Below are 20,927 nucleotides of genomic sequence, written 5' to 3'. Positions count from 1 at the left end.
ATCCTACAACTCCATGAATCAATTGAGGCAAGGATTATTGAGAGTTTGTATAAAATATTCGGGAACCTCCAACAAATAATCTGTTACTCTACATTCAATTGAGTGCCTTAAAAGGACTCATTCTGTCAGTTGTTTTTTTTTTTTACATTTTTAAATTTGTAAATATATGTGATAAATATTCATGATAGAAGAGAGTATTTTGACATTATATATACATGGAGCATAACTTATTCTAATTAGGATCCCATTCTTGTGGTTGTCTATGATGTGGAGTTTCATTGATGGTGTGTTCATATATGAACATGGGAAAGTTGTGTCCAATTCATTCTACTGCCTTTCTATTCCCATCCACTGTCCTTTCCCTTCCTTCCCCTTTGTCTAATCCAATGAACTTCTGTTCTCCTCCTACACACACACACACACACACACACACACACACACACACTGTGTGTTAGCATCAGCAGATCAGAGAACATTTGGTCTTTGGTTCTTTGGGATTGGCTTATTTCATTTACAATAATAGTCTCCAGTTCCATCCATTTACAGCCAAATGCCATAGTTTCATTTACCAACTCCATAGCTTGGCTGCCATACACATTGACATGGCTGCGTTACTGTGGTATGCTGATTTTAAGTTCGTTAGGTATATGTCAAGGAGTGGGATAACTGGGTCAAATGATGGTTTTGTTCCAAGTTTTCTGAGGACTCTCCGTACTGCTTTCCAGAGTGGTTGTACCAATTTGCAGTCCCATGAGCAATGTATGACTACACCTTTCCCCGCACATCCTTGCCAACATTTATAATTACTTGTATTCTTTATAATTGCCATTCTGACTGGAGTGAGATGGAATCTCAGTACAGTTTTAATTTGCATTTCTCTAATTGCTAGAGATGTTGAATATTTTTTTCATATATTTGTTGACCAGTCATATTTCTTCTTCTGTGATGTACCTGTTCAGTTCCTTTGCCCATTTATTGATTGGGTTATTTGTGGTTTTTTTTTAATATTTTTTAATTTTTTGGTGTTAAGTTTTTTATATATCCTGGGGATTAATGTTCCATCTGAGGTGCAGGTGGCAAAGATTTGCTCCCATTCTGCAGGCTCTTTCTTCATGTTTTTGATTGTTTCTTTTGCTGTGAAGAAGTTTTTTAGTTTGATACTATTCCATATATTGATTCTTGATTTTACTTCTTGCGCTTTACGTATTTCGTTGAGGAAGTCAGTTCCTAAGCTGATGTAATAGAGTTGGGTCTATATTTTCCTCCTCATAGGCCCAGAGCTCTGGTCTAATTCCTGGGTCCTCGATCCACTTTGTGTTTTGAGCAAGTGAGAGACAGGGATTCAGTGTAATTCTGCTACATATGGATTTCCAGTTTTCCTAGCATCATTTGTTGAAGAGGCAATTTTTACTTCAATGTGTATCTCATTCTGTCACTTTGACTATTTTTCTCAGTTACTGAGGAATAAGGAGATTCACAGGTTAATAGAAAACATAGCTCTGAATTTTGGATTGAAAATTGGGAGGAAGCCAAAATAAATTTGCTTTTGGATCCTTATCTTACTCAGATACCTAGCTATTGAAATTAAAACATATGTGGAAATGACTCACCAAACATAATCTTTAAAGTTTAAAATTTCCTATAGAATAGTTTCACAAACAACAATATCTATTTCTTACCCTATCAGATTCCCAGCAGTTTTACAGCCTGGTAGGAAAGCAATAAAAACAATCGACATGTTTGCACTAGTGTAGGTCATTGTATCAGATAGCAAAGCTCTCCGGGGGTATTGGAGAGTTCATCTTGATGATGGAGGTGGTTTCCCTCACTGCCCCGTGAACACACCTGAACTGAGACATCATTCTTCCCTAGAATTACATGAGCAACACACATCCTTGTGCTTCTATTTACATAAGCTTTCTGTGGTCAGAGCGGAAGCACAGGCTACTGCTTGCCGTGTACGTCTGATGAACGTACTGAGCAAAATAAAGGAAGGTTTGTCAAGAACTTGGCTCACGTGTCTCCTTTCTTTATTTTCCAGAACTTGACAACTCTCTTTTTCCTTGGCACGTTATTCTGTCTTTGTGGCTCTCTCTTTGATTCCAGGGACTCCATATCTTACTCTAGCTGTCCTTTGCTTCCTCAGAGTTAAATATTAAACTCATTTCTGCGAGTCTGAGTTGCCTGGGTCCACAGAGGTCAGTTCATAATTGGGGCTTTATGAAGGTGGACAGTGACACCTATCCAGGTCCAGTCTGACTCGATGGGACATCGGGTGACTAGCCCTCAGGTAGCTTGGGAAGAGAGAGAGAGGACGTTGGCTCTGTGACCTCAACTTGAACATGGATGTGTGAGTGTAGCCAAAACTGTGAGCCCAGAATTTTAAAAGACCCAGATGTTTCTGCTGCTATGAAAGGTAAAAAGCAGAATACTAGCACCTACACCTGAAAAACTCACGAGCTGCGTGACATGGGGACACCAAGGCTAGTTAAATATTAAGTAGGGAGCCCCCTAGATCTGTTATTTAGCAGCACAAAGGGAGGAAAGCAAGTCTGATGAGCTGTAAGGAACATGGGAGTCTGAGAACATGAGACCAGCCTGTTGTGTTAAACAAAGAACCCTTGTTTTTTTTCAGATTTTTACTCCAGCCAGTTTGAGCTACATCAGTTGCGAGAGCTTTCTGGTGCTTTAGGTATTGACATGGAATGGGAAGAGTTTGGGTACTATCTTCATTAAAGTTCACGTTCTTTCTTAACAAGCAAAAGAAAATCCACTCATTTTCTTCCCTACATCCACCTGTTTCGCTTTCTTCCCGCCAGTACTGTACACACTCCCAACTTGTTCTGTAAGTGCAAAGTGCAAAGAAACAAATAAGATAAACTTTGTTAAAATCTAAGAGATGCTTTAAATTTTCTGGTAAAAATTGTTATTTTTTTTTCCCAGATAAACAGTCTTAGAAATAACTGATAATGGGGGCTGGGTTTGTAGCTCAGTGGTAGAATACTTCCTACCACGTACCTGTGAGGCACTGGGTTTGATCCTCAGCACCACATAAAAATAAATAAATAAAATAAAGGTATTGTGTCCATCTACAACTAAAAAAAAGGTTCAAAAAATAAATAACTGATAAATAACTGATAATGATAGTTACTATTAGTACTATTATACTGAGGATGTTGCCTAATGGTAGAATGGTTGCTTAGCATACTCAAGGCCCTGGATTCAGTCTCCAGCACTATACACACACACACACACACACACACACACACACACACACACACACACACACACAGTGGGGGGTAGGGGGTTACTAGTATTTATTGCACTCTAAATACATGTCAGCTACTCTGCTAAATGTTTTCTACAGATGATCTCATTTAATCCTCACAATTCCATGAAGTGTGTATTAGTAAAGTTCCCATTTTACAAAGACTGCAGTTCTTTAGTCATTAAGTCAGTGGAGATCACATATTGGCCAAGTGATGGGGCCAGGCTTGGAACCTAGCCCCTGACTACGGAGGGAATCTTCCATCCAACTTGAGCATGAGATTACACATGCACAGAAATGGAGAGAACAATCTAGAATAAGAACTTGCTCCTTGAGAGCACCCCACTTTGACCTAGGCTTATTCCTCTAACCTGGTGCCTGGATCATCTGCACACATGGTGTTCTACCTGCTTCGTTCGTTCTTCTCGATATCACTACTATCACTTGACTCCTTCCAAGAGTCTCCTTTGCTCCAAAACTGGGGGTGCAGTAGCTTTTTCTCTAGCTTCCTCGACAGTTGCTATTCTAGAAGCAAATGTTTCCATATGTGCATTTCCTTTCCTTTCATTTCATCTAGCACAATCATCTTCTTTGCTGGACCCCTCTGCTGTGTTAAATATTAAGTGCTAATCACTAGAAGCAGCAATGAAAAGTAACCTGGCAAGTCCACGAGTTCTAGTGGACAGAAACTGCATTAGTGAATACTGATATACCCAGGACCTCATCGTACCCTGACACAGGAGCCGCTTGATGAATGTTTGCTAAATAAAAGCATGTGTTTGTAAAAATGTCCCCCAGTTTGCAGTGGTCCTTAGTCTTCCCTAGAATAGAAGTCTCGCTGATGCCTGTTTCCAGCCTCCTTTCTTAAAGATGGCCTGTCAAAGACTCCACTCCCCTTTTCAATCATTCTTAGAAGCAGGCTTGTGTGTCTTCGCTTTCTCTTGGTCCTCCTTAAGGTACCAGCAAGGCCAGACTGACATCTGGTGGAACACAAGGGGACGTGGAGTTCAGAGAGAATAAAATGGTGAGCTGATAGAAAAGATGGAGGAGAAAGAATCAAAGGAACTTTTTTTTTTTTTTTTGAAAGAACAGACCTTCAGGGTCACCTATCCACCACAAAATGAGTCCAGGCAAATCCCCCACATTCTAGGCTATGAGAAAGAAGATGGTTTTCATTTATAATAGCAATAGTTAAGTGTGCACTATGTGCAATGTAACAGACATGCTAAGTGTTTTATGCCTGCTATTAAGTGTTTTATATTTACTTTGTGTACATTGTCTAAGCAACCACTTTCTAATGCAAGTCAGCACTTGGTAATGCCTCTTACAGTGCTTCAATCCTGCCCTAAACTCTGACCTTTGGCTTCCTCTTTGACCTCCAAACATGCAAAACAGATTACAAAGCAGGCTAGTAAAGCTGGAATTTTCACTCACAAATGTTTGAAGGGGAAAAAAGCATTCTTAAGAGAGTTGCGGCTGTCTTTTAATTCCTGACAAATTCTTTATTTTGGGATTTGTCATGCTTTTCTTACATGAATGAGGAAGTCAAAAAGAATATGTTAGTTTTCATTTAGAAAGATGAACATGTTAAAGGACTCTCGGGATCTACCTCAGTCTTCTAGCTAGGTTATTGACTCTCACAGAGTTTTATTAGGAAAGAACGTGACTGTGAAAAAATCAAAGATTGTTAGTGCCCACAGAGGAGGAAGAGTAGGAGGAGGAGGAAGAGGGAGAAGAGAAAGGGGAGGGGGAGGGGAGAGGAGAAGGAGAAGAAGGAGAAGAAAACAAATCTCAAAGGACATGCACATTTATGGTTTCTTAACATAATGCACACCATTGTAGGGGGCTTCCTGACTCTAGTCCCAGTTATACAAGGGGGCTGGCAGGATGCACACATCGGCCATCAATCAGTTTCAACCAGGGGCTGAAGTGCTCTTCTCATTCCTTGGAAATGACTGTTCACATCAACTGTGTTTGGATGACTTGAGTGATGTAAACCTCTTACTATGAAAGGGTAAGTCAAGAAACAAAGAATGTATTGGCTTGTCCAGCAAGTTTTGTGGGGGTTAGACAATGGGAGGGCTCTGTGAGGGCTGAGACCACCACTTGCATGAACAGAGGCTGCCTCTTGTGTGCCTGCTGGAGTCTCCCCCACTCCTAACCTTGCCACCCCAAAGAGAATTCTACTGCAAAAATAAAAACACGGCTCACAAGGCTTCTCAAACAATATGCTCCTTTCTTGGAAACGTTTCTTTATAGTTAGTATCTAGGCTCTAGATAAAAATCAAGTAAAGCTTCCTTTTTAAAAAATTCATGCAGACTGGGAGTTAGAGTGCAAGGCTATTTCTTTTGATTCTCCTTGCCTGTTGTTTTCCTGGACTACCAACTGACTTTGGCCCTGTCTTACCCTTTCCTTCCCCATTTTGACTCAAAATCTGTTATGTCTCCTCCAATACTCATTAAATGTTGAACTCTGTCTCAGGGATGCTGTCTAAAATTGGGCAAGAATAAATATGAGCTTGGGTTCAAAGATAAGTAATGGAAGAAGCACTGGGGAATCCACATAGAGAGGCTGCCTCCTATGGTCGGTCTGTGTCAGATGGCAAACAGGAAACAGAGTGAAAGTCAGCACCCTGGCAACAGAAAGACCGCAAGCCCAGGTTCCATCTGAATTGGAGAAGGAGCCCTAAATCATAATCTGGACAAGGGGAAATGCATTAGGAGAAAAAAAAAAGAGGGAAGAGGGCGCAAGTTCTTTTATCATGAGCAACATTGTCCAGAACACCTTTCTCTTCTTTACCAGCTTGGTGGTGTCTTGTGAATCAACCTCAGTTAAAGTTAAATCCCGGAATTGAACAGATACCTCTTGATACCCTTACAATGGTGTCTTTTGTATCAATTCTATTTATATATACTCTTTTGTCCTATCATTGAAGACCCTAGCAGACTCATCTTGGTATATCCTACAATCTCTAGCATATAACTCCATAATAAAGTGATTCATCTTATATGAATTAAATATGAGTTAAAGACAGTATCCATCCAAGTGCTGTTTTAATATGCTAACTTGGGCAGTTTCCTCGTAGAATGTGAAATGCACAAAAAATGATATGAGTAATTGTTGGCATCTGCTGTTTTCACATTTGCCTTGTTTAATTCTTACCAAACCTCATAAAGTTGTTATAAAATTAAATGAAATGAGATAACCCAATGTAAAAAGCTTAATATGTGTTTGGCATATCGATGCATAATATCATTATATAAGTTATAATAAGTATATAATATCATTATGTGGTTTTATTTTAACACACATCAACTGTAAGATGACTTTGTGGTAGACTAGACACTTGCTCACCAAATCCTGCTTCCTCCTTCGGGCACACAGGAAGTGTACATTTCCCTGCTCCTCTTGCATGTGGGTGGGACAGTGTGACTCAGTTCTGGCCAATGCTATGTGGTTAGAAGTTAGCCCTACCATATCCTGTAAAACCTTACACTCATTCTCTCCCCTTTCAAGGGCCTGAAGAGAAGGATTCTTTGATTGAGGAGATGCTTGATGGAAAGGGCTTGGATCCCTGAGTTGTGCATGAAGGAGACCATCCTGACTCACATGAGGCAGAAATGTGCCAAACCACTTAGATTTGGGGATTTTTTTGTTGTTGTTATAGTGTATGTGAGCCTATCCTTATTAGTACAATATGTATTTATTTTGACATAACTAATTACCAAATAAGGCAGAAGATTTGCACATGAAAAAAAATCTTCAAAACTGTGGTATTTTTAGAAAGCTATACAGCATCATCCTGCTGGAGGTTAAGTTTCAGGTTTGCACAGTGACAATAATGGCTGAGCTGGGACATGAATCAGGTGTGCCTGACTCCAGGACCAATAACTTTCTTCATCACATTTTCCATCAGTTTGAGGGGAGAGCCAGAAAAAAAAATGCTTTCTGCTAGCATCGGTGCTAAGGCTCAAGGTCTCAGGGGCCAAATGAGGGTGAACTGTGGATTAGCCACTAGCTTTTGTAGATGAAAAATGGTGGAGAGCTCTGGAGGCAGTGCTGAAAGGTCAGAGTGGTGAGATGTGCATTACCAAGAAGATCAAATCATGAGGTCAGAAGCCAAAGGGGGAACAGGGCAGATGTGTAGAGCCCTGGAGTTGACATCAAGAAAAAAGAAACCATGGGAAGATATTGGAAGCTGGTTCTAATGTGATATTGATTAAGGAGGAAGCCATGAAGGACAGGACCCAGCAGGGTGGATTTAAGGCAGAGGAATGAATACATCAGGAAACCTCAAAAAAAAAAATTCCTACAAACACCAACCCCAAACTTTTACTCAATAACTGCAGAATGCAGAAATGCAGAATACATATAAATATCAGCTTCATCATCACTCAGGGTGGTCATATTTATCTTCGTTATTCCAGAAAGATCAACTATGTCATCACCAGTTCTTCTGAGCACCATTCACATTTGTTATATAAGAATTCTTCAGCTCTTGTTGGTATAGACACACAAATAGCTGGTTAAATCAGTAAATGCACATTGTTAAGTATATATTTGGTCTCTTAGAGGGTGGATTGCCTCTCCCTAATTTTGTGTAGCTGTAATGAAATACCTATCATGATGCCCTCTCTCTCCTATTGAACCAGTGGGCCCCAAACTCAACTTGTGCCATTTGATCCTCTTCAAGGACAATGAATTTTGAGCTGGATAATGCAATTATGGAAAACACAGTTGAAGCTAACTCATCCAGGTGGTCTCTTAGGCTAAACTTGGCTCTTATCCTCTCTAACCATGGTCCCAGAGCTTCCAGATGAAATTTGTGCACTCTGCTGACTTTGGGGTGAGGTATGAAGCAAAGGAACTCATGATCAGGCCATGATGGTTGGATAGGTTTCGGAGGGTCCAAGAAGCCAATTCTACAAAGTAAGTGGAGACCAAGCATCAGATGTAGAATCAGGAATCTGCCAAGGAGTTCAAGAAAAAGCGTTAAGTAATCAAATCCAGAAATCAGTTTGGAAAAATTCCCTGATTAATTTGGGAAATAAAGGTAACTCAGTAAGACTTTTTTGTTGTTGCAAGTGACAGAAAACCAGTTTAATGTAAGGGTGAAAAGACTTGATTGCTTTAACCACATTGCGAAGAGATAATGATTAAATAATTTATGGGACACTTCTGAGAATGAAAGTGAGAGCTGTTAATGATTGAGCTGAGACAACAGGGTGTAAGCTGGAACTGCCTATGTAGCCTGGGAGGCCTGCTCATTTTAGTACAGAAAATCAGGATGAATACAACCTAAAAAGCTGCCGAGTTTCTCTCCCGCTTTCTTTGTTGCTTTTTTTCTGAGTATCTAGAGTGAGCTATATTCCAATAAGGTCATATAGCAAGGGACACAGCTGGCAGAAGCACCAGGTTCAAATTCTTTTTCCTTAGTTTTGGGGTACTAGGGATCTGACCCAGGGTTACTTTACCACTGAACTACATCTTGGGCCTTTTTATTTTGAGATGGGTCTCAGTGATCTCAAACTTGCAATCCTCCTGCCTCAGCTTCCTGGGTCCCTAGGATTACAGATGTGCACATCCTTGCCCCGCTCTCTCCAGGGTTAAATGCATACCGCTTACCAGTCAGAAAGGAAAACAGTGCTGTTCCATTTGCACCACTGTGAAGTATCTTGTCCGTGAATTCCATGTCGTCTGGCCTACCTCATATGAATTTCTGGATCCATCTCTGAAAAAAAGATGGATTTCTACCACAAGTTCATCTTGGCTTATATGTCCTTCCTGCTTGGAGGACATGGGAGAACAATGATTAACAGTCCCAATAGCTTGAAGCAGCATTTCCCCAAAGAGAAAGGCTGTTGTTATGGAAGACAAAACCATAAATATCCACGAAGACAGTCTTTTTATAGAGTGCCTGCTGCCAAGTCCGCTGGCAGTGAGAACTGTTAACTGTTACATAAAACATGCTGGAGCTACCTGGGAATAGGGTGAAAACCTTGTGGCCCTGGAAGCTCTTTGAAATCTGCCTTTTTAAGGGAGGGTCTGGTTTGGAATTGAACCTAGGGCCTCAGACATGACACACTTTCCCAGTGAGCTACACCCCTGCTTCACAATCAATCTTTTTAAACAAAGAGTCACAGGCCTGTCCTATTCATTTATTATCCAGTATGTAATACTCAGTTACAGATGTGCGAGGCCCCAGAGCTGAATGCTCCCATGAGCAACAAGCACCTTTCAAATGAAATGATAGTAGGAGGTGACATAGGAAGGATGGACCTGGATTCTGCTCTGCTTTTCTCATTTGGCTTTGCCCTGAAAAGCCATTGGCAGAGCCATGAAGACACTGGGTACCTTGAGTTTTAAATGGAGAGTTAGGGAACAGGAAGGAAAGTAAGGACTCCATAGAAAATGATTGAAAAAGAGGTTTGGTAGAAACAACTTTCTTTCTATCCCAGATTCGCCATGCTCCTAGTTCCGCATCCACCGAATACCCTCCTTCAAATCCGTTGCTGAAACCACAACCATCTATGATGAAATTTGGAATAGAAAGAGGTGCTACTTTCCACCCTGGTATGATCGTTCCCCCCGTGAAGAGTTTTCCTTCATGCTAAAACTCATCAGAAACCTGCTTTTCCCCAACTCAACCCTTCCCTAGGAGAGGGAGTGGATACGTGTGTGGGAGGCTGTCTAGATGGCGATGGGTCCCACACCTGCAATGAGGTGGCGCAGCCCGGGGAAGGAAGGGGAGTGCAATCTAACAGAACACGATTCCACAGTGGGCCTCGCCACTCCAGGGAACACGGCATTTGCAGGAGAGAGTTCTTTATCCTGCAAGTCAGCTGTGTCTTCCAAGAAACTGCAGCCTTAACTCCAATAATAATTAACCAGCTCAGCCCAAGCCCTGTTGGAGCAGATAGGGTTATTCTGGCACAGTACTGAACAACATGACCATCTGCTGCAAGCCCTGCCCTATGAAAGTAGCTGACAAACTGAAAATGCTGGAAGCTATAACCACTGTTTGGGGCTCCACATTATAAAAGGGAGAGTCCACCAAGGGCTACTAATAGGTACATTCTCTCTTGCTAGACTCTAAGGATCTGTGCAAACCACAGAAATTCTTCTTGGAACTAAAAAATGTGTGGCTAGAAAAACATTTGTTAGCATTTGGTCTGTAATAAATTACTAACAAAGTACGCCATAGGCCACCTTGGCCCAGGGTTCAGGATAATGAGACAAATTACTGGTAATTGTTTTAAGCATTTCAGTGATGGCGTGTGGTCAGTGTGTACATTGCCTGTCCCATCTTGTTATTCGGTCTTTCGAATGTTTCTTTCTTCTTTCATCATCCAAGTCAGAATCTTTGTTGTTATGCTTTTTATTCAAGTATTTACTGGTAGTTGTGGTTGCCTTCCAGACTGAAGTTCTCATGTGTACCTGGCCAGTAAATTCTGGGTTGAGCCCCTCTCTGCTAAAGAGAGATGCCTCCTCTCAGGTCCTGCTCCCGTCCTCATGGCAGCCCACATTTTAAGAGAAAGGACTGACTTTTTGGACAGGAATTGCAAAGACCCTGCTTAAAAGAGATTATGTGATCAATAGGGACATGTAAATATCTAACCTCCAAGTCCCAATTCATCACAACCCCTGAGGGGATGGTCTGAGGGCTTTGTGGTGACATTTCATATTTCACCTGTTCTCTTTGCTCATTTAAGCCTTCCTTTATCACACATATCATTCTGAAGTGTGCCTACCCCAATTAACTTCTAGCTTTTTTTCCCCAGTACTGAGGATTGAACCTGGGTTTCACAAATGTCAGGCAAGCACTAGTACATGGTTATCTATCTCAGTCTGCTTTCCAGCAAACTGACCCCAATACCATATAACATAAACTCTGAAAAATGCATTGATCATAATCGTGCCACTAGATGAATTTTTATAAAATGAACCCACCTATATAATCGGTCTCCAAATCAAGAATATACCACACAAGTTGGGTGTGGTGTACACACCTGTAATCCCAGCAACTGAGGAGGAAGAGGCAAGAAGATTGCAAGTTCAAGCCCAACCTTAGTAATTTGGTGAGTCCCTAAGCAATTTAGCAAGACTCTGTCTCAAAATAGAAAATGGCTGGAGATGTAGCTCAATGTGCCCCTAGGTTTGCAATCCTCAGTACCACCCACCCTCCCCAAAAAAGAATATCCTACATGCTTTCTTCTCATCACTTATCACTTCTAATAGATTGATTTCCCTTGCCTGTCCTAGTGCTTTATCTAAATGACATCATATCGAACATTCTCTATCTAGCTTCCATTGCTCAATATTTTGTTGGAATTTGTTGGTGCTGTTGCATGGGTTTGTGTACAATTCACTACCGTTGCTGTCTAGTATTCCACTGTGAGGATGATACCGTTTGTTTTTTAGCTTTTTGGTTGACAAACATTGGAGTAGTTCCACTTGGAGGCCACTCTGAGTGGCAGCATAATGAACATTCTAGAAAATGTCTTTGGCTGGGCCTAAGCACTCCTTGTTGTAGGGAATTGCATTGTTTAGTTTTAGTAGGCACAGTTCTGCCAAACAGTTTTCCAAAGTGGTGATACCAGTTTATACTGCCATTTGCAGTACAGGAACATTAGGACCAACACTTGGTGTTTTCTGTCCTTTTAATCTCAGCCACCATGGCTAGCTGTGTGGTAGCTGTACACTGAGGCCTTTATTTGCATTTCCCTGGAGCCAATGAAAGTGAGCATATTTTCATGTGTTTAGTGGCTATTTGAATAGTTCAAAGTGTTGCCCATTTTCGGTTGAGTGGTCAAGATAGTCTTCTCTTTGCCTTTGACCCCTGGGAGCCCCTATGGAGGCCATCTTTTAGAGAGGGAAGGAGGAGTATTTTGCTAGAGGACAAAAGTTGGGAATAGGTAAAGAAAGCGTGCAGAGGAATACACAGATGATAAATCAGGTCTTCAAAGCTGCTGGAGAAAGGAAGTAGACATGAGATTCATCCACAACAGACTCACGTAGGGAACAGTAGATGGAGGTGGTGGAGAGAAGCCGCCAACACAGATGGGGTCCAGCTGCTGGACTCAGGAAAGCCAAGTGGTGGCTTTGGGCAGGTGCCAGCAAGAATCACAGGAATCCACTCAATGGAAGAGACTCTGCACACATGAGAAATGTTCTCCTGATTGCCAGAATAGTTAGAAAAGGCTGTTTCCTGGATAGTATCCAAAAAAGAGATTAGCGTGAAAAAGAATAGCTGTCGTTGGTCTTGGGTAGCCAGCCGGTGGACTTATGAGATGAGTGAGTGGATAGCGTGGTTTTTGAGCAGAAGAGAAGGTACAAAGTTTTCTTCAGGCTCAGTCAACCACCACATGTGAGCAATAAACAACAAGGGCAGAGTGACCTAGAACACAAAAAACCTCGTTATCCAGGCAGCGCTGTCCCGGGGAGCAGCCCACAAGCCTGACTAGCAGGAGGGGCTTGGAGTCAAACCCATAGTGACTTGAGGCTTTTTTCTGCCTTTCTGTGAAACTGACCCTTCACGTACCTGTCCCGACATGATGCAGAGAATTTTTTTTTTTTTTTGATACACAAGTCAACTTTATTAAAAGAAAGCAAGAAGCACACACTGGCAGAGTAGAATGTGGGTGGGCATTAGAGAGGAACTCACTGGTGTGATCTTGGCATGGATATGTAAAATCATTGGTTGGTTTGTTTGCTTTGTGGTATTGGAGACTGAATTCAGGGGCGCTCTGCCACTGAGCTACATCCCCAACCCGTTTTATTTTTTATTTTTGAGACAGGGTCTCAATAAGTTGCACAGACTGAACTCAAACTTGGGATCCTCTGCCTCTTGAGTCACAGTTCTGATGCCTCTGTGTCCCAGCTAAAATCTATAGTTTTATAGACATGATCTAAGAAGGTGATTTTGGTTCTCCTTTCTGTTAGTTACATGACATGCTTACTGGGTTTTTTTTTCTTTTTTAATTTTAATTTGTTATATATGACAACAGGATGCATTACAATTCATATTACACATATAGAGCACAGATTTTCATATCTCTAGTTGTACATAAAGTAGAGTCACATCCTTCAAGTCTTCATACATGTACTTAGCGTAATGATGGCCATCACATTCCACCGTCTTTTCTACTCCTATGCACCTCCCCTTCCCCTTCCTCCCCTTTGCCCTACCTAGAATTCATTTAATCCTCCCATCTCCTCCCTCGCACAACATATTATGGATCAGCATTCTTAAGTCAGAGAAATCATTCAGCATTTGGTTTTTTGGGGTTAGCTAATTTCACTTAGCATTATATTCTCCATCCATTTGCCTGCAAATGCTGTGATTTTATTCTCTTTTATTGCTAAATAATATTCCAATATTTTCTTTATCCATTTATTTACTGAAGAGCATCGAGGTTGGTTCCACAGTTTAGCTATTGTGAATTATGCTTCTATAAACATTAATGTGGCTGCATCCCTGTAGTATGCTGTTTTTAAGTCCTCTGGATATAGACTGAGGAATGGAATAACTGGGTCAAATGGTGATTCCATTCCCAGTTTTCCAAGGATTCTCCATACTGCTTTCCAGATTGGCTGCACCAGTTTGCAGTCCTACCAGCAATAGGACTTTTTCCCCACATCCTCGTCAACACTTACTGTTGTTTGTCTTCATAATAGCTGCCATTCTGACTGGAGTGAGATGAAATCTTGGAGTGGTTTTGATTTGCATTTCTCTAATTGCTAGTGACAATGAAGATTTTTCATATATTTGTCTATTGATTGTATATCATCTTCTGAGAAGTGTCTGTTCAGATCTTTGGCCCATTTATTGATTGGGTTATTTTTTTTTTTTGATGCTTAGTTTTTTGAGTTTTTTATATATCTTAGAGATTAGTGCTCTATCTGATGTGTGAGGGTTAAAGATTTGCTCCCAAGATGTAGGCTCTCTATTCTCCTCACAGATTGTTTCTTTTTCTGAGAAGAAACTTTTTAGTTTGAGTCCATCCCATTTATTGATTCTTGATTTTAATTTGTGCTATAGGAGTCTTATTAAGGAAGTTGGGGCCTAATCCCACATGATGGAGATCTGGGCCTATTTTTTCTTCTATTAGACATAGGGTCTCTGGTTTTATTACTAAGTCCTTAGTCCATTTTGAGTTGAGTTTTATGCATGGTGAGAGATAGGGGCTTAATTTCATCTTGCTACATATGAATTTCCAGTTTTCCCAGCACCATTTGTTAAAGAGGCTATCTTTTCTCCAATGTACATTTTTGGCATCTTTGTCAAATATAAGATAACTATAATTAGGTGGGTCTCTGTGTCCTCTGTGTCCTCTATTCTGTACTATTGGTCTACCAGTCTATTTTGGTGCTGTTTTTGTTACTATTGCTCTGTAGTACAGTTTAAAGTCTGGTAATGTGATGCCACCTGCTTCACTCTTCCTGTAATGATTGCTTTAGCTCTCCTGGGTCTCTTATTTTTCCAAGTGAATTTCATGACTGATTTTTTCATTTCTATGAGGAATGTCATTGGGATTTTAATTGGAATTATATTAAATCCGTATAGTGCTTTTGGTAGTATGATCATTTTGGCAATATTAATTCTGCCTATCCAACAACAAGGTAGATCTTTCCATCTTCTAAGGTCTTCTTTAATTTCTTTCTTTAGCATTCTGTAGTTATCATTGTAGAGGTCACTCACCTCTTTTGTTAAGCTGATTCCCAAGTATTTTATTTATTTTGATGCTATTGTAAGTGGGGTAGTTTTCCTCATTTCCCTTTCAGAGGATTCGTTACTGATATACAGAAATGCCTTTGATTTATGGGTGTTGATTTTGTATCCTTGATGCAGAGAATTTTAAAGCTACCTTGGATCCTGCTTTGGATCCAGTTTGATCTGAAAGAACTCTCAGGTCCTTATGAATGACCCTGGAAACTAGGATCCCATTTTATTCTTTTCAGACCCCCATACTGGCACTTGTGCTCTGGAGAAGATCTTACTATTTTGCAACAATAGGTTCTCTTGAGAGAAGAGTTTATATTAGGGATGGGAGGGAGGGTAGATACTTTCCACAGACTTAGTTAAATCTATGGAGCCTACAGGAACCTTATGACCTATTAGCTAGTAGACAGGGACTTCAGAAAAAAATGTTATTACGTGAATTCATTTAGACAGGTTTTTACTGAACATTGGCTATGTCCGTGGTGATTTGCCCCCTGTGGGCACAGCAGACAAGAGTACCTTCCTGGAGCTTTTTTGTTCTGGTGGGTCAGGTGGACAGTAACCAGGTAGCTGTATCAGGGAGGTTCAGACACCTTTCCCTTGGATGGAAACTTGTTCAATGTTTTATAGAAGAAGTAATTAAAAGACTCAAAGCCCAGGTTCTCCACCGGTGGTTCTCAAGTGGGACTGCTTTTGCTTTCCAGGGATATTTGGCAATATATGGAATGATATTTGGTTATTACAACTAGGTACTATGAGCAACTGGTGGACATAGGGACACAGCTAAACATTTTATAATGTACAGGACAGTGCTCCAAAGTGGAGTGATTCGGCTTGTTATGTCAGTAATGCAGGATTTAAGAACTTTGGTGCCATGTGGGTCAAACGTTAACATAGTTCCTAAACATTCTTCAGTACACAAGGCAACACCTCCAGCCCTGCACACCACAAAGAATTATCTAGTCCCAAACTTCAATAGTTCTGTAGCCAAGAAATCCTGTTCTGCATGAATTCCTGATTCTTCCTACTCTAGTTGATTAGTTCCCGTGGACCAGACCTGGTGCTAAGAATTTTCATTGTCTCATCTGCTCATCCATGAAGAACAATGAGTTCTGTTGTTATTTCAAAGTGTCCCAAGTTAAAAAAATCTCTTTATGAATCCTTATGAATAGATTTATGGAACAGAAAGACCTTGCCTATTTAAAGTAGATAACATTCACACCGGGTGAGGTGATACTTGCCTGTGATCCCAGTGATTCGGGAGAGTGAAGCAGTAGGATCCTAAGTTCAAAGACAGCCTCAGAAATTTAGCAGGGCCCTAAGCAACTTAGTGAGACCCTGGCTCTAAATAAAATATTTTAAAAAAAGGACTGGGGATGTGGCTCAGTGGTTAAGTGTTCCCAGGTTTAATCCCCAGTACCAAAACAAATAAAATCCCTCAAACTCTTAAACTTGGAATACATAATTGAACATAGGTATTAAACGGTAGAAGAAATGTCTAAATTTTCAATGAATGTAGCAGTTCAGTTTCAAGGAACTTGACATGACTCATGATACATAAGTACAAAAATATAAAATAGTATCATCAAGAGCTTTTTTGCTCTATCTGAAAAAAGCATGGAATGCCAAAGTAGTGTCCTAAAATTCAGAAGTTTCTTCCATGTAGCTGTCAGCTGGAGGTTGTCTTTGCCCTATGGCTTCCCAGTGAATCAGAAAACACCTGAAAGTCTGGATCTATCTATTGCCACGTTGTCCACTTAGGCCAATACCAAACCAACAGTCACCTTGTTTAAGAATTACCAAAAGAAGCAAGGAATTCGTCTTATCTATTTCAAAGGCAAGAAACATTGGAAAGCTCTGTGGAGACGCCTCTCCTCTGCTGAATGCAGCCTGCCACCTGGCTGGTGAGCTGAAGGGGAACTGTGAAGAGGAAAGAGGGAAAGGCAGATTGGGCAGTTGGTGAATCTCTTGTGTGTGCCTTCTGCGGTGGTGAGGAAGGAGGGACGATGGTCTTTTGCAAGAAAGAGACTAGTTTGAAAAATTCTCTCGGCCCCAGGGCATGTATTTTTTTTGTTTTATTTTGTTTTAGGTAAACTCAAAAGCTTTAATAGCAGGCGGATATGGACATGTGGGAAGACACAGGGCGGAGGCAGTGGGAGGTAGGGCTGCGTGAGCCCTAAAATGCCTGTTCCTTCTAAGACATTCCAACCCCACCAATGTTGGTGTCAAAACAAGATAAAAAAAAAAAAAAGAAAGAAAACGACAGCCTTCAATGAAATGAAACACCTCTTCAGGCCCAGGACCCTCTTCATCCCACCTGTTTATAATCCCTGCGAACCGGGGCCTCAGTGTCTTCTGAAGGTGAGGCTTCTCCCATTGAGTGCTGCTGCCGCTTGCCAGGATAGTCCTAGGTACAGTCTCACTGGGGCAACTCATCAAGAACGTTGTGACAATTCTTCCTGAAGATGAGGGTAGAATGAATCATGTCAATATGTTCAGACTTGGCTGTTTAGCAGGCTAGGGTTTAGAATCTAGGCCAGTAAATAGAAATCAAAGGCAATTTTGTACTAATCAAAGTCTATCTGGATACGAACATACATTGGCTTCTAGAGTTATTTAGAGGCTGGAGATGTAGCCAAATGATAGAACACATGCTTATCAGTCAGAAGAGCCTGGGTTTGATCCCCAGCATCAATAAAATAAATTAAAATAAAAATTTAAATTTTCCCTCTTTACGAAAGCTAACACCATTAAGCCAATAATCATAATATACATTTTCTCTCCTTTCTCTATGTCGGGCACCACCTGCTTCTTCCTTCCTTCCTTCCTTCTTCTCTTTTTCTTCCTTTCACATTTAATCCTTGCAACGACCCTCTAAGGTAGGTGGTGTCACTCTCTTCATTATACAGATGAGGATGCTGAGGACAGAAAAGTTCACCTGTTCTGTCTCATCATCCCAGATGTGAGATAAAAACTTAAATATAGAATAGAATATATCAGATAATTGTATGATATTCAGCATAATATAATCAGTTATATTATAATTATAATGTGATTATTTAAATTGATATAATAATATATATGTGCTCTAGATTATGGTTTCCAACCTATGTGAATGCACCTGAGTCAACTTGGTTGAAATGATCACAGAATGACACACTTGGGACTTCATGGGATAAGCAAGTTTCCAGTCATTCAATAAGTGGCAGAGATGGGATCTGAACTCAGGAGGTGTGGCCAAGTTATCATCCATAAATCCAACTAACCATTATCAAATCTCTTCTCACAGCCTAGGAGCTCTACCAGTGGGGGGAGTTACCCCAGAGCCTTAGAACTACAGGCACCCCTTGTTTTGTTTTAGGTAAACCTGGCAAGAAGAGATTCAGAAGATGAGTTCTTTGTAGTGTCCTGAGATGTTTCTTGTGGAATTATCCTTATCACTGCTGAAGCTCCTCAGAACAATGGCAGGGGGTTCAGAGCAAAGGTCTAATTACATGATGATGACTATTCATTTCACTGGGCACGGGGTGTGCATGGGCAGGCGCCAGGAGTCCTGCTATCAGGAGCGCATGATGCACCCTGGGTGGATGAGTTAGAAGTGAAGACTGGATGTCAGGGCGAAGGCTTCCCAAACACTGGAGGACCGATGGCTTCCTTTTGACCTCCCGGGCAGCGTGTCAGATACACAAGGCACTTTCCATAAGGGGTGAAAATGCTCTGGGGTGCAGAAGTTTAGGATAATATCTGGGAATTAACAAAAGTTTTTGAGACCAATGCCATGCAAGCTGTTTTCTGTCTCACTACCCCAGGGACTTGATATCAGGTCCCTAGTGAAGTAAGGACATAAAGAAACTATTAGTAAATTCAGTAGAATAAAAGAGATAGACTAATAGGCACCCTCAGGAAGGGGAGGCAGAAGTGCTGTCCTGCTATGACTTAAAAAAGGAATTTGGGTCTGGATCCTAGAGCCTAAACATGGATGCTGAGGATCTTCCGTATCCAGGGGCCTAAACATGGATATGTGCCTGAGGAACTTCTGGTTGCTACAGCCTAAACATGGAGGAATGATTAACTTCCGGATCCAGGGGCCTAAACATGGATGCCTGAGGCACTTCCGGATCCTAGAGCCTAAACATGGATGCTGAGGAACTTCCGGACCCAAGGGCTTAAACATGGACGTGCACCTGAGGAACTTCCGGATCCTGGGGCCTAAACATGGATGTGTGCCTGAGGAACTTCCGGATTCGAGGGCCTAAACATGGATGCCTGAGGCACTTCCAGATCCGAGGGCCCAAAGATGGACATGTACCTAAGGAACTTCCAGACCTGGGGGCCTAAACATGGATGTGCGCCTGAGGAACTTCCTAATGCTACGGCCTAAACATGGAAGACTGAGGAACTTCCCGATCCGAGGGCCCAAAAATGGACGTGCATCTGAGGAACTTCTGGATCTGGGGGCCTAAACATGGATGCCTGAGGCATTCCAGATCCTGGGGCCTAAACATGGACGCCTGAGGCACTTCCGGATCCTAGAGCCTAAACATGGATGCTGAGGATCTTCTGGACCCGGGGGCTTAAACATGGACGTGTACCTGAGGAACCTCCAGATCCGTGGGCCTAAATATGGATGCCTGAGGAACTTCTGGATCCGGGGGCCTTAAACATGGACACCTGAAGAACTTACGGATCCTAGAGCCTAAATATGGATGTGCACCTGAGGCACTTCTGGATGCTACGCCTAAACATGGATGTGCGTCCAAGGAACTTCCCGATCCGGGCAACTAAACATGGACGTGCACCTTTGAAACTTCTGGATCCGGATCCTGAGGCCTAAACATGGATGTCTGAGGAACTTCCGGATCCTGGAGCCTAAACATGGACACTTGAGGCACTTCCAGATCCGAGGGCCTAAACCTGGATGTGTCCCTGGAACTTCTGGTTCCTTGTACCTATAAAGGGCAGGGTGTGACTCTCAGAAGGGATGTGGCCCATAAAGGGGAGCTGAGTATGGGGCCTGTTGGGAGGCAGACTGAGCTGTCGCACCCTGAACTTGATTGTGATGGTGGCCTCACTTCCCAGCCTTCCCCTGGGTGTCACTTCCTCCCCTTCCAAGCGGTGCCGGGGAGGAAGTGAGACCAGGCGCAGGGGCCAGGCCACTGTCTTTCTCCTCCCTTAGCCAAGCGCCCAGCCTGGCTGGGGATGGGGACGTCTTATGACACTAGCTGCCTCCTACATCCGAGCCCCAGGACCTCAGGGACCACAGGCGGGGACAGTCGTTGATTCTCCCCTGGCTGCTGACCCTCAGCCCTGGGATCTGCCCAGGGAGAGCTCTGTCTCCCAGAGGGTCAGGGAGCCCCTGTGACCTGCTGCTCCTTACCCACTGTCATCCTGGGCGAGCACAGGTCAAGACACCAGATGCTACTGAGAGTGACATCTCCTGGATGGCCGGCTGGGGACTTTGCCTCTGTCCCCAGGCCTCAGACACTGGATGATCCCCCCCAGAGACAGAAAATAACCCCACACTGCCCAAGACTTATTTTTAAGCTTTGGATTCTGAAATTTTCCTGCTGCCACCTTCTTTGTGAAGCCAGTTTTTCAACAGAGACAATACTCCAGGGGAAAAAAAAAAAAACAAAAAAAACCCATGGTGTCAATCAAACCAAGCTGACACATCTGGTCCTCCAAGAGAAATTTGGATTGGGGAGAGAACATCCATTCTCAACTGGCGAAATAGTGAAGTTCCCTTGTCCTTATTTTGTGTAAGCAAAATAAATAATCTGATGTTAACTCATCAAAAAAAAAAAAAAAAAAAAGAAAGAAAGAAAGAAAAAGAAAAAAAGAAAAAGAAAAAGGAATTTGGTCCAAGTGGGAGGCCATTTCTTCAACTTCAGCCTTTAAATAGGCTGTAGTTGCTGTCGTCTGTAATCCATTTTCTC

General features: G+C 41.9%; 1 long non-coding RNA gene across 1 annotated transcript; it reads right to left on the bottom strand.

Moving 5' to 3' along the window:
- Nucleotides 1-1,183: 1,183 nt before the first annotated feature.
- Nucleotides 1,184-12,566, bottom strand: LOC144365427 (uncharacterized). Its single transcript, XR_013423835.1, has 3 exons — nucleotides 12,284-12,566; nucleotides 8,895-9,000; nucleotides 1,184-2,843 (listed from the first exon to the last, which is right to left on the bottom strand). It is a non-coding gene; the product is annotated as an uncharacterized LOC144365427 (long non-coding RNA).
- Nucleotides 12,567-20,927: the final 8,361 nt, after the last annotated feature.

This window comes from Ictidomys tridecemlineatus, chromosome 7 (assembly GCF_052094955.1).
Source record: "Ictidomys tridecemlineatus isolate mIctTri1 chromosome 7, mIctTri1.hap1, whole genome shotgun sequence".
Lineage (NCBI taxonomy): Eukaryota > Metazoa > Chordata > Mammalia > Rodentia > Sciuridae > Ictidomys > Ictidomys tridecemlineatus.
Note: the sequence above shows the minus strand (reverse complement) of the source record. Positions and strands in the feature narration are given on the sequence as shown.